The 12218-nt window shown below is 54.5% G+C and overlaps 1 protein-coding gene across 1 annotated transcript in view; it reads left to right on the top strand.

Moving 5' to 3' along the window:
• Nucleotides 1–1581: 1581 nt before the first annotated feature.
• The window catches only part of CHST12 (carbohydrate sulfotransferase 12), an 18823-nt gene continuing 8186 nt past the window's right edge, over nt 1582–12218 (top strand). Inside the window, exon 1 of the mRNA XM_039225959.1 lies at nt 1582–1672. The gene's annotated coding sequence lies outside the window, so the exon portion shown is untranslated. The remainder of the gene's footprint in view (nt 1673–12218) is intronic.

Here is a 12218-nt window from a genome sequence, read left to right on the forward strand (position 1 = left end):
AGCAAAATGATGTGCACACACAACACCACAGGTGAAACATGTATCTTAAGTCTTGAATCCTGTTAGTAAAATGACCTTTCCATCACCTGCCGCCAGCTGAAGACCTGGAAGGTAACCACTGTCTTCCCAGCTCCCTGTGTGCATCTGCCCGAGCCACCCCTCCCCGTGCCACCCTGCCCCATGTGCACCTGCCCGAGCCACCCCTCCCCGTGCCACCCTGCCCCATGTGCACCTGCCCGAGCCGTCCCTCCCCGTGCCACCCTGCCCCGTGTGCACCTGCCCGAGCCGTCCCTCCCCGTGCCACCCTGCGCTGTGTGCACCTGCCCGAGCCACCCCTCCCCGTGCCACCCTGCACCGTGTGCACCTGCCCAAGCCGTTCTTCCCCGTGCCACCCTGCCTCGTTCGCACCTGCCCGAGCTGCCCCTCCCCGTGCCACCCTGCGCCGTGTGCACCTGCCCGATTTCATCCCGCCCTGTCACCTGCCCCGTGCTACCTTGCCCCGTGTACGCCCACCCTGTGCCATCCTGCCGTGTGCCAGCATGGCCTGCCAGCTGGAGAGGACCTCTTTCCCGGGGAGTGAAGTGAAGGGGACTGTGATGAGAGACCACCCACTGCTTTGAGATGTTAGCTGAGGAAGTTATAGCTGGAGTGGGCAAAGAGTACTGGTTTTATTTTCGTGTCTACACTGGGAGAGGCCTGACCAGAGTTAATCTGATGGAAAGGAGCGGTTGGGGTCCTCGTTTGCTTGCTTTCTCCCCTGCTAGAATAGAAGCTCGGAGAGGGGAGGAGTTTTCTGTGTCTCAGGACCCAGCAGGTGGGGACTCCGTGGTAACTGACCGCTGGGCAAGGAGAGGGTGAAGACAGAGCCTCCCCTCGGAAGGCAGTCCGCTGGGAAACCATCACTGGTGGAAGCGTCCTGTGGATGGTGGTGGAGACTGCAGAACAGCGTGGACGTACTTCCCGCCGCTGATCTGTACACTTAAAAACCGCTAAGACGGTCATGTTACATGCGCATATTACCTCCGTCAAGGAAAAGTCATGGATATTCAGAACGACGATCGTGAGCGCTCTCTTATGCAGTGGGCATGACGCGGGGCGCTTCGCACCTGCCTGCAAGGTGAAGTGACCACTCTCTGCGACGGACCTGGAGATAACCTAGGAGAGGTTCGGTCACTCGTCCAAGGCTCCAGCCGGACATGCTCTACAAGCGGAGGGGGTTGCGGACGAGCCGAAAGACATCAAGAGCTCCGTAAGAGCAGGTTACCGGCGCCTCGCGGGGCCTCCGGCTGCCCCCTGCCACGCCCCGCGCCCATCCGCTGGAGGCGGAGTCAACGCCGCTGCGCGCAGAATGGGATTGGCTGCTAGGGAAGGGGGTCGGGTTCCAGGTGCCGGGGGGGCGGGACCGATCTCGGGTCGTAAATACGCCGCCACACGGCACTGGTTGCGGAGGGCAGGGGCGGAGTGCGGAGGGCGCAGGCGCGTTGAGGGTGTAGGCGCGTTGAGGGTGTGCGGCCCTCGGCCTCCGTGGTCCCTCCGTGGGCCACGACTTCTCGCGAGACGTGGAGCGGAAGGCGGGTCCAGGGCTCCGGGGGCGGGGCCGGCGGAGGGGCGGCCTCGGGAGGGTCCGCTGGTAGCTAGGCGCGGCGGCGGCGGCGGCGCGAGGTGAGGTGAGGTAAGTTGAGGCGCACAAGGCGCGGAGCGGCATGCGGGGCGCGGGCGGCGGAAGGGTCCTGGCTCCCTCCTTTAGCTCGCCCGGTGGGTCCGTCGCGCCCCCGGGCCGAGCCCCCGCGCCAGCCACTGTGTGACCTTGGCCCGGCTCGCACCCTCTCTGAGCCCCAGGTCGCCCCGCGCTGCTGGGTGGCGGCGGGTGGGGTGCCCCGCAGGCGCGCTCCCGGTCCGCACCCTCGGGCGGTGCTCGCAGTCGGGCCTCACGCCGCAGTGCTCCGAGGGCCCTAGCGGGCTCCCTGCGTGCGGACCCCGGGCCAGTCGGAGCCCCCCAGCGCCGCGTCTACCGGGGACTGCGGGCCCCTCCCGCCGGCCTGCGCTGGGCAGCCCCGCCAGGGACCCTGGACCGGGCTGCGCTGGGCGCTCTCCTTTCTCGGGGACCTCAGGCCGACTTGCGCTGGGCGCTCCCCCCACCCCCGGGGACCCCAGCTCGGCTTGCGCTGGGCGCTCTCCCCACCCCATCCCGGGGACCCCAGCTCGGCCTGTGCTGGGCACCCCCACCCCCCGGGGACCCCAGCTCGAGCTGTGCTACATCCCCAGCCCCGGGGACCCCAGCTTGGCCTGCGCTGGGCACCCTCACCCCACCCCCGGGAACCCAGGCCGGCGGTGTGGGGGCATGGAGGAGGACCACTCCAGTGATCCCCTGCTCGGAAACAGCAGTTGTGCCTCTCCAACGAAGGGAAGCCATGCACTGGCCACTAACAGAAGGACTTATATCTTCTGCTCGGGCTCCTGGCCACCGACACATCGCTGGCAAGCGGTCGGCCCCGGCGGAGGTTCCGTCTGGCGGGGAGCACAACAAGCCACAGTGTGTCCGCGATTTATTAAATTATTTACTTTATACTTGGACTCGGGAGAGGCTCGGGAGGCCCGGCATGAACGGGGAATGGGGGTGTGCACTGCACTCGCCTTCTTAAGAGTGCTGTGCCCTGAAGTGTGGTTCCAGGCCGAGGGCCGCCTGAGGCCCGGTGCAGGGGTCCTCGCCTGCCCCCACACCGGTGCCGCAGCTCAGCCCTTCTGGGCAAACATCTGGTGTGGGGGCTGTGAGTCAGGCTGGTGTCTGCTGAGGCCACTGTTAAAAACCGAAGTAGAAGGACAGGGTGGAAGACTGAGGGGACACAGTTGGCCTGGCACACTCGGAGGTAACACACTGCCCGCAGTGGTTCGGCCAGGCAGCTGGCCTGCCCTGGGAGGGTGGCTGTGCCATGCGCAGAGAGAGCATCTGCTGCGAGTTGCAAACGTGTGTCGTTTTCATGCAAATTAGTTTGTGGGACTTGGGGTTGATGTTTCCTGGCCCACGGTACTGCCCACCAGTACCCTTGTGTGCTGCCTCATCACTTCCACAGACACTGAGCCTCTGGTCGTTTGCAAGGTGACACGTCGGGCTCACTGCCGGCAGGATGGTTATGCGATTGTCATATGGTGCCACCTCACAGTAGATAATCTAGACAGTTATTTACAGAGTGTGAAGAAAGAGGAACGGTGAGGTTTATTTTCTGGCCTTGGAGTTTTCCATGGTGGAGACGACGTGAAGGTTGGAGAGAACATTCCAGGTGGAAGCAGGAGGGTGTGTGCAGACACGGAAGTGAATGGGGTGTTTGGGGGGGGCACTAGGTCCCTGTATTCACTGTGAGAGGGGGACTGAGGAATGGGGCGGAAGCTAGGGCTGAAAAGAGGTTTCTTACTGAGGAGGCTTGAATGCCATTCTAGGGTTTGGGCTGTTATCCTGATCTTCAGTGAGGAGGCACTCAAGGTTTTGGCTTTCAGAAAAGCACCAGCGGTAACTGGTGGAAGGCGGATTCAGGGTACGGGGAGGTGGAGAATGGGTGGGTACATGTGTAGGGGCGTGGCTTCAGGACAGATGCCACCAGAGTGGAGGGGGGTGGTGTCATAAGACTGAAACAGGAGAGCCCACCATGTGGTGGCCTCTGTGGGGTGTGGGAAAGGGGAAGGGAAAAACTCCCAGGTGGCCAGGAGTTCTCCCTTGGATGCTTAAGGGTGTGGAGGGGTGTCAACGGCACATTTGAGTTTTAGGCTTGCAGGATTTGTGGTGTGTGGGGGCCATGCTGATGAGATAGGCTCTTGGAGAGAGCGGGGTGTCCGGGACAGAAGCCTGGGGAGCACTCGTCCGGGAGGGAAAGATGGTGGAAGGGATGCATGTCACCACGGCTACCGGGTGGTTCTCTTCTAGAAAGATCTGGAGGCTCAAGTGCCTCTAGAGGAGAGGAGGAGAGACCGGTTAACGATAGTGCTGAAGCAGATGCCGCTAGTTCATCATGGTAAGAAACCACAGCTCACAGCTTGTTTTCGATTGTTTAATGGTCTCTCTGTCTTCAGAAACCAGCACTTGGTTTCACACCTGCTTGGCGTGTCTGTGGCTGCAGCCGGTCCCCCAGTCACTTGCCAGTAGATGTACCCAGTGACGACTGACAGAGCAACTCCGTGCTCCCCACCACTACCCCGCCGGCGGCCTCTGTAACCATTTAGAGAACTTTGCAGATGTTTCCGAGAGGAATGGGAGATGCTCAGCAGAGTTGGGGAGCAGCGAAGGTGGGGGGCTGCTCTACAAACACGAGGATGTGCGAACAGGGTCAGGGGCTCCTACACTACCGGCTGGCACTGTTCCCTTCGGGCGGGGCCGGGGAAGAGTCTTTGGGGAGCGTGAGTAGCTCCAGAGATAGGATCTAAAAATAGTGACATCAGGGGGTCCCCCACTAATGAAGTTTATAAGTCATCACCTCCCCCACTGTGGCTCAAAGCTTCCAAGTTCTCTTGGTGCCCTGCCTCTGCAGTAGGAACAGATAACCAAGGACACGCAGAGAAAGCTCAGACTTGGAAGGTAGAGAACGTAACGCACGCTTGCAGGCCGGCAAGGGTGTGTGGGAAGAAGACTGAGGAAGCTGGCTGTCACTGACGTGCACGTGCAGATTAGAGACAGGAGCAGGGTGCCCCATAAACCCGGGTCAGGGGAGCGCTCTAAGAACCCGGATGTGGAGTCCTGGGTATAAAAACACAATGTAAGAAATAAAAAGCTCAGTGAGTACATGCAAGATAAAGTTGAGGAACTGAGGCAGGTGGACAGAAAAGCAGAGATGGGACTGGGAGGAAAGAGGAAGGTCAGGGGTCCGATCAGGAGACTGAGAGCTGAATGGTCTGCGTTGCTGAGAAAAAAAACAGAGAAAATAGGACGGGGCCATCTGCAACACAACGCAGGAGGACTTCCTGGAACCGAACCTTTGTGTGGAAGGGGCGCCCCGGGTGGCCAGCCCTGGATGGGGGCGGTGGGAAGGCAGGGATCCTTCACTCTCTGGTCTCTTCCCTCCCCGGGTGGGTCTTTGCAGCACGAGGAGCAGGCTTGCATAGAGAGGGGTGCCTCATTTCCAGAGTGTGAGTGAGAGTTTGGGAAACAAGGGATTTATTTGGAAACGTCTCTGGGGCTGTGGATTCAGAATTTGGGTAGCGAGAGCGTGGATGGAGAGAGAGGTGTGCACCCACTCCGAGGCACGCTGTTGTGAAATTTCAGGACTCTGGGGCAGAGAGGACTGCGCTGGCTTCTAGAAAAAGCATAAAAACGGGCCACCAAAGGGGCATCATGAATGGAGCAGGGTGTCTGGGGGACCTATCCGCAGCAACATCAGAAGGTGCAAAGCGGGAGAGCGTGGCTTTCAGAATTCCGAAGGAAAACACCTTCCACCTTAACTCTGTACTCAGGCAAAGAAGGGTGGAATAAAGATATTTTCCCCAAAGTTTGCGTCTTGTATACTTTAAGGGAGTGACGGACAAGCGCCCTCCCAGAGTGGGGTGGTGAGTCTGGACAGAGCCCGAGGACAGAGGGTTTTCCTGGAAGGAGAAAGAGAGGCAGCCGGTGTGCAGAGCAGGCCTGACCCGATGGGAAGGCTCCCGGGAGAGCGTTTTGGGGGGCAGGTGAAACCGACAGGACGCCTGATGTGCTGGGACATCTGGAGAGGAGATGTAGACAGCTGGCAGGGCTGGATGCGTACATGGGGGACACAGCAGATGAGAGCACAAGACCGTATTCATTCCAGGGAAAATAAACGGTCGTGCAGGGAGAGGGAAACCCGGTGAGCTGCAAGGCTCAGCTGTGACTAGCCTTTGCCCAGCAATGACAATTTGTGTAAACGTGGAATATTGCTGTGATTGAAATGCTTACGTGCCGGGCTGGGGAAGGTGTGGGGATGAGCGGGGCACGGGTGGGGGGACTGGGGGAGGCAGGGGAAACTGCCCTTGCACCTTGCCCGAGTAGGAAGCCAGTGGGTAAAGCCTATCCTGTTACGGCTCAGGAGGCTGTTACCCAGAGGCAGGAGCTACCACCAAAGATTCAGCTGAAAAGATGAGGGAACAGTATGGCAGCGGGTCCTTGAAGGGCCAGGGGCTGCTGTGTTTTGTAATAAACTCCCTAGAACGAGTTCATCATTTAACGTATAAAGGAGCATCTGTAAGGCTGATAAAAATAGAGGCAGGAGGGGCGCCTGGGTGGCTTAGTTGGTTAAGCGTCCGACTTTCGCTTAGGTCATGATCTCGCGGTTCGTGGGTTCGAGCCCCGCGTCAAGGCTCTGTGCTGACTGCCAGCTCAGAGCCTGGAGCCTGTTTCAGTCTGTGACTCCCTCTCTCTCTGACCCTCCCCTGCTCACGCTGTCTCTCTCTCTGTCTCCTAGAAATAAATAAACATTTAAAAAAAAAAAAATAGAGGCAGGGGCACTAAGCCTTCGGCTCTGCTGGAGGAACAGCCGCTGGTCCTGGCCGGATTTTTTGCATAGCAAGATCACTCCCCAGGCCCTCTTCCTTCTGGGGGACAGCTTACTTGTTCCCATTTCCTCTTCCTCTTTGTCATTGTTCTCTGTATCCTGTCTTCTGGCTGTGGTCACAGAGCAGAGTTTTGGTGCTTTCTTTAGCTATTTTGTTTTTCTTTTAACTTCTTATCAAGGTTATTTCATTACCTGTCAGCCAGTTTCAGAAATTATAAAATCAGGGACATTGTGTTTATCTGTTTTTTTTTGTTCTTGTTGTTAGCATAATGACTCTTTATTGAGTGCCTACTGTATACCTGCCTTCTCGAGTTCATATTCTAGTGTAGACAGACAGACGATGCACAGATAAGCCAGAGAATGTGCAATATTGGAGGGGATGACACATGCCACAGGGGGGGCAGTCCTGGAGAGTGAGGAGTACAGGGTGGGGAGTGACCCGGACGGTCTCCCTGGTGAGTTGGGGTTTGAGCTGAGATCAGAAGCAAGTGCAGGGTGGAGCCACTGGATTCCCCGGGCCAGCGTGTCTAGGTAGGGCCAGCGAGGGGGCGAGGGGGGGCGATGGAAGAGACCAGGGTATGGGATCCCATCAGGCAGAACTTGTGAGGACTGGAGGTAGGAAGCCGTCGGATTCCAGTGGCTGCAGGGATTTGAGCAGACAAGTGGCATGGTCTGGCTGGTAGTAGAATAACCGTGGCTGCCACCTTGAGAGTGGCAGAGAGCAAGTTGGAGACAGTTGTGATGTGGGTGAGGGCTGATGCTGGCTGGAGCGGGCTGGGGGCAGAGGGAGTGGGGGAGAACCTGGAGGAGGTCGGGGTCTGGAGAGGTTTCAGAGGGAAAGCTCCAGGCACGTTCCTAAGTTAATTGTGTTGAAATTTATCATCAGTATTTTCCTCTGAGATAAATTATTTGAACGAACTCTGAGAGATGAGGCTGATCATTTGGGCTCCAGGGTCAGATGCCACGCAGCACATGTTTGCATCTCGTGAGGAGTCCGGAAGGTACAACAGGTGTGTCTTGTCTTGTAAGAACTCGAAACCCAGTGTGGGAGTGTGGGAGCAGTATGGGTGCCCGAGGCAGTTACCAGTGGGGCCTGGAGACCAGCGGCAGAGACCCCTGTGAGCCCATAGCCTTCTGTGTCCTGGGCCTAGCTCAGGGGAGGCCAGGTATGGACTCCATTTTCATTCAGTTCTTCTGGGGTGCACATCAGCCCTCCAGTCCTTAAGTGTGACTGTTTGTTCCTTATTCTGTGTGGACACACTGTCGGACGTAGCGCTCAGGGTTGACTGAATACAAGCGAAGAAATTCTATGAACAAATAATCCCTAGGGGCTCCTGGGTGGCGCTTTCAGTTGAGTGTCTGACTCTTGCTTTCGGCGCAGGTCATGATCTCACGGTGTGTGGGATCGAGGCCTGTATCAGGCTGCACACTGACATTGTGGAGCCTGCTTGGGATTCTCTCTTTGCCCCTCCCCTGTGTGCGTGTGCCCTCTCTCAAAATAAATAAGTAAGCTAATGATAATAATAACCCCTAGTGCTGGTGGCATCGGGTGCACATCTGTTTTGCACGGGGACTCTCACCAGGCACGTGCGTCCGCTCCAGCTCCAGGTGACACAGCGCAGAGCGTGGACGTGGAGACCGCTCATGGAAATGTCCCACGCTTCTGTGGACTATGGTGATGGGGGCTGCGATTTCCTTGTTTTCTGTGGAATTTGTAAAGCTGGAACAGGAGTGGGTAGTTTCTGGTGTCTTTGCCAGTAGCATAAGTAAGTAAAACTGGAAACATTCTTGGACTTCTTTTTTTTTTAATGTTTATTTATTTTGGAGAGAGCAAGCGAGGGAGGCGGGAAGGGGCAGAGAGAAAGGAGGACAGAGGGTCCAAAGCAGGCTCTGCGCCGACAGGCGAGAGAGCCTGATGTGGGGCTTGAACTCACAAACTGTGAGACCATGGCCTGAGCTCGAGTCAGACGCTTAACCGACTGTACTTCTTTTTTTTTGTTTTTTTAAATTTTTTTTAATGTTTTATTTATTTCTGAGAGAGAGAGAGACAGTGTGAGCAGGGGAGTGTCAGAGAGAGAGGGAGATACAGAATCTGAAACAGGCTCCAGGCTCTGAGCTAGCTGTCAGCATGGAGCCTGACACGGGGCTCGAACCCACGAACCATGAGATCATGACCTGAGCCGAAGTCGGACACTTAACCGACTCAGCCACCCAGGCGCCCCCCGCCTGTACTTCTTTTTTTTTTTTTTTTAATGTTTTATTTATTTCTAGGAGAGAGAGAGAGACAGCATGAGCAAGGGAGGGTCAGAGAGAGAGGGAGTCACAGACTGAAACAGGCTCCAGGCTCTGAGCTGGCAGTCAGCACAGAGCCCGACGCGGGGCTCGAACCCACGAACCGCGAGATCGAGACCTAAGCGAAAGTCGGACGCTTAACCGACTAAGCCACCCAGGCGCCCCCCCGCCTGTACTTCTTAATGAAGGTCATGTTTCTACTGGATTTGATGCTCAGAAGTTGCTTATTTGGACAAGAAGAAATAAAGGTAGGAGAAATCTGAGTTTCCGCTAAACACCAGCCAATTCTGCATTAAACGTGTACCATGGAAATTGTTAGGACATAGTGGTTGGGAGCGTAGGCTCTGTTTTGCTTCATTTTGAAATTCATTTATCTTTGTGTGAGAGAGAGACCATGTGCGCAAGTGAGGGAGGTGCAGAGAGAGAATCCCAGACAGGCTCTGTGCTGTCAGCACAGAGCCCAGTGTAGGGCACAAATCCGTGAACTGTGAGATCGTGACCAGAGCTGGAGTCAAGAGTTGGACGCTTAACAGGCCGAGCCCCCCGGGCGCCCCAGGAAGGTAGGCTCTGAGAGGTTCTGATGTCAACTCAGGACCGGTGCTAACTTTCAGGCTTGGGCAGGCTGCCTTGGTGCCCCGCCCGATTTCCCCACAGTTATTGTGAGGAGTGAGCACGTGAACATGTCTAAGACTTTACAATAGCACTTTTGAAAACATATTTGCTCTTGTAATTATTATAAAGCCAGTTGAAAAACTTAGATACTTCTTTGATGGGTAGAAACTATGAGTAATTAAAACAAATAACATGGTATATTTATAGAATACAAATATTTGAGGGCCCGATAAAGATGGAAAAATAAATAAGGGCAGTGGTAGGGGCTCAAGGGGGTGGTTTAATATTTTACAAGATGTTTAGCTCATGTTTTCATTTTCATATTCGCAGTCGCCCTGGCGAGGAGAACAGCCTTGGGGGAGCTTGTCATGTAAGTGAGAGATCGAAACTCAGACTTGAGCTGGTGTCTCAGGGCCGCTCAGCAGGGACTGGCCTTGGGCTCAGGCTCCTTGCCCTCTTCCTCCTGATCTATCAGTGTCTGTAGGACCTCGGGCCCGGTGTTTCCACCCTGTGCTGTGGAAACTGGTGAGGGCTGGTTCCCGGTGTTCATGTTGGAAAGGTGTAGCCTCAGGAGGTTGACTTAGTAAGACTGCTCACGTTCATTTTTGTGAAGTCAAGTGTGCTGCGGAATAATTCCCATCCAGTAAGATGCACACCACTTGAGTGCACAGTTCAGCAAATGTGGACGGACATGTCCGCCTGGGGGGTGGGGCTACCGCTGCCGCCAATACAGTAGGACATTTTCAGAACCCCGACACCCCTCCTGTTCCCTTGTATTCCATGATTTCTGTTACTTGCTGTAAGTGGACGCATGTGGGGTGTACGTGGGTCTAGGCTCCGCTCTTCAGCTGAGTGGCTGTGAGGTCCCCCCGTGCTGTTGCAGGTCCTGGTTCCTGAGCCATGGCATGTTCTCTTCTCTTGCTGGGTAGCTTTCCACTGAACGAGCCACCACGGTTTGTTTATTCTCTCATTTGTAGGTGGGCCTCTGGGTTGTATTCAGTTTGTAGCTGTTGGGAAGAAAGCTGCAGTGAGTAGTCTTATGCACATCTTTGTGTGGACAGTTACTTCCTCCAGGGGTCGGGTCCTTGGTGCTCTTTCTAAAAGGCGTCACCACACCCGAGGTCGTCTGCGTCCTCTCCTGTGGCCTCCTGGGAGTTGTACAGCTTCGCCTTGTACATCTAAGTCTGTGGCCCCCTTGGAGTTGATTTCTGTGAAGGCAGTAAGGTCTGTGTCAGGGTTCTTTCTCGTACTTATCTTGGCCTGTGGGTGCCCACTTGCCCCAGCGCAGTTTGTTGAAGAGGCGGACTGTCTTTGCTCCATTGTGTTGCCTTTGCTGCAGATCAGTTGACTGTATTTATGGCGGTCAGTTTCTGGGTTGTCTGTTCTTTTGCCAATACCACATCCTCCTGATGACTGTCGCTGTATGACAAGTTCTGAGGTTGGGTAGTCAGTCCTCTGACTGTTCTTCAATATCATCTTACCTTTTCTGGGTCTTTTGCCGCTATGTGTAAACTTTGGGAACTATTGATAATAACAAAATAGTTTCTTGGGACTTTGGTTGGGATTGCATTGAATCTCTGGGGGTAAGTTGGAGAGAACTGATACCTTGACCAACATTGACTCTGCCCACACACATGGAATATCTCTCTGCATGTTGAGTTCTTCTTTGATTTCATTCATCAGGATTTTGCAGTTTTCCTCATACAGATCTTGTACATGTTTTGTTGGATTTATACCTAGATGTTTTGGGGAGTTCTAATGTAAATGGAATTATAGGGTTTTTTTTTTTTTTTTTTTAAGTTTATTTATTTTGAGAGACAGAGAATCCCAAGCAGGCTCTGCCCAGTCAGTGCAGAGCACCATGTGGGCCTCAAACTCTCAAACTGTGAGATCGTGATCTGAGCCAGAGTCGAGAGCTGGACGCTTAACCGACTGAGCCCCCCAGGCACCCCTGGAATTGTGTTTTTAATTTCAAATTCCACGTGTTCATTGCTGATATATAGGAAAGTAGTCAACTTTTGTATATTAACTTTGTATCCTACAACCTTGGCATAATCCCTTGAGCCCTTAAATTTTTATAATTGAAAAAGCATTGATAATCTAAGATTTGTATCTCATATTTTGATGATCAGTTTGACTGGTCTTTAAGTAGAGTCCCTAAGTGTTATAGCATATCTCCCTTTATGGATCTTGTAGAACTTTCTAGGAAGTGAAAATTTGCTTGATTTTTTTTAATAACAACTTTTCTGACTTTTAAAAAATCTTAGCATAAAAAGGAATCTAGTCTATATGCCAAAAAAGTGTTGATAATCAGCTTTGTTCATAGCAGTCAAAACAGGAACCAATGCACAGGTCCCTTAGACAAATGACAAATGGGTCCACAGCAGTATATCCACACAGGGAACCACTACTCAACCAGGAGAAGAGACCTTGGTGCCGACAAGCTGGACAGGTCTCGAAGTGTCTTGCTAAGTGTACTGTCCTCTGTGGTTTCATTTAGGTGACGATCTAGGAAAGGCGAACCAGAGGACAGAACGCAGGGTAGTGGCTGCCTGGCGCTGGGCGTCAGGGGCAGAGGGAACTTTCGAGAGAGGAGGAAACACTCGCTTCTTCCTTGTGCTGTCCCTTTGCCAAAGCTCCTCGCACTCTGCCGGTGATTATTGTATGTAATTCGGACCTCAGGAACCCTGGCTTAAAGAGAGGAGAAAAAGCAGAGGCACCACCCTGATTGAATCAGGACAGGAAGGTCTTTTAAGCAAATGGTGCTGGAGCAGCCGGACATCTGGATGGGGGCAGATCCAGTCGTTACCCCCTGCCCGCCCC

The sequence above is a fragment of the Hyaena hyaena genome, unplaced genomic scaffold (assembly GCF_003009895.1).
Source record: "Hyaena hyaena isolate Hyena2069 unplaced genomic scaffold, ASM300989v1 scaffold_20, whole genome shotgun sequence".
Taxonomy (NCBI): Eukaryota; Metazoa; Chordata; class Mammalia; order Carnivora; family Hyaenidae; genus Hyaena; species Hyaena hyaena.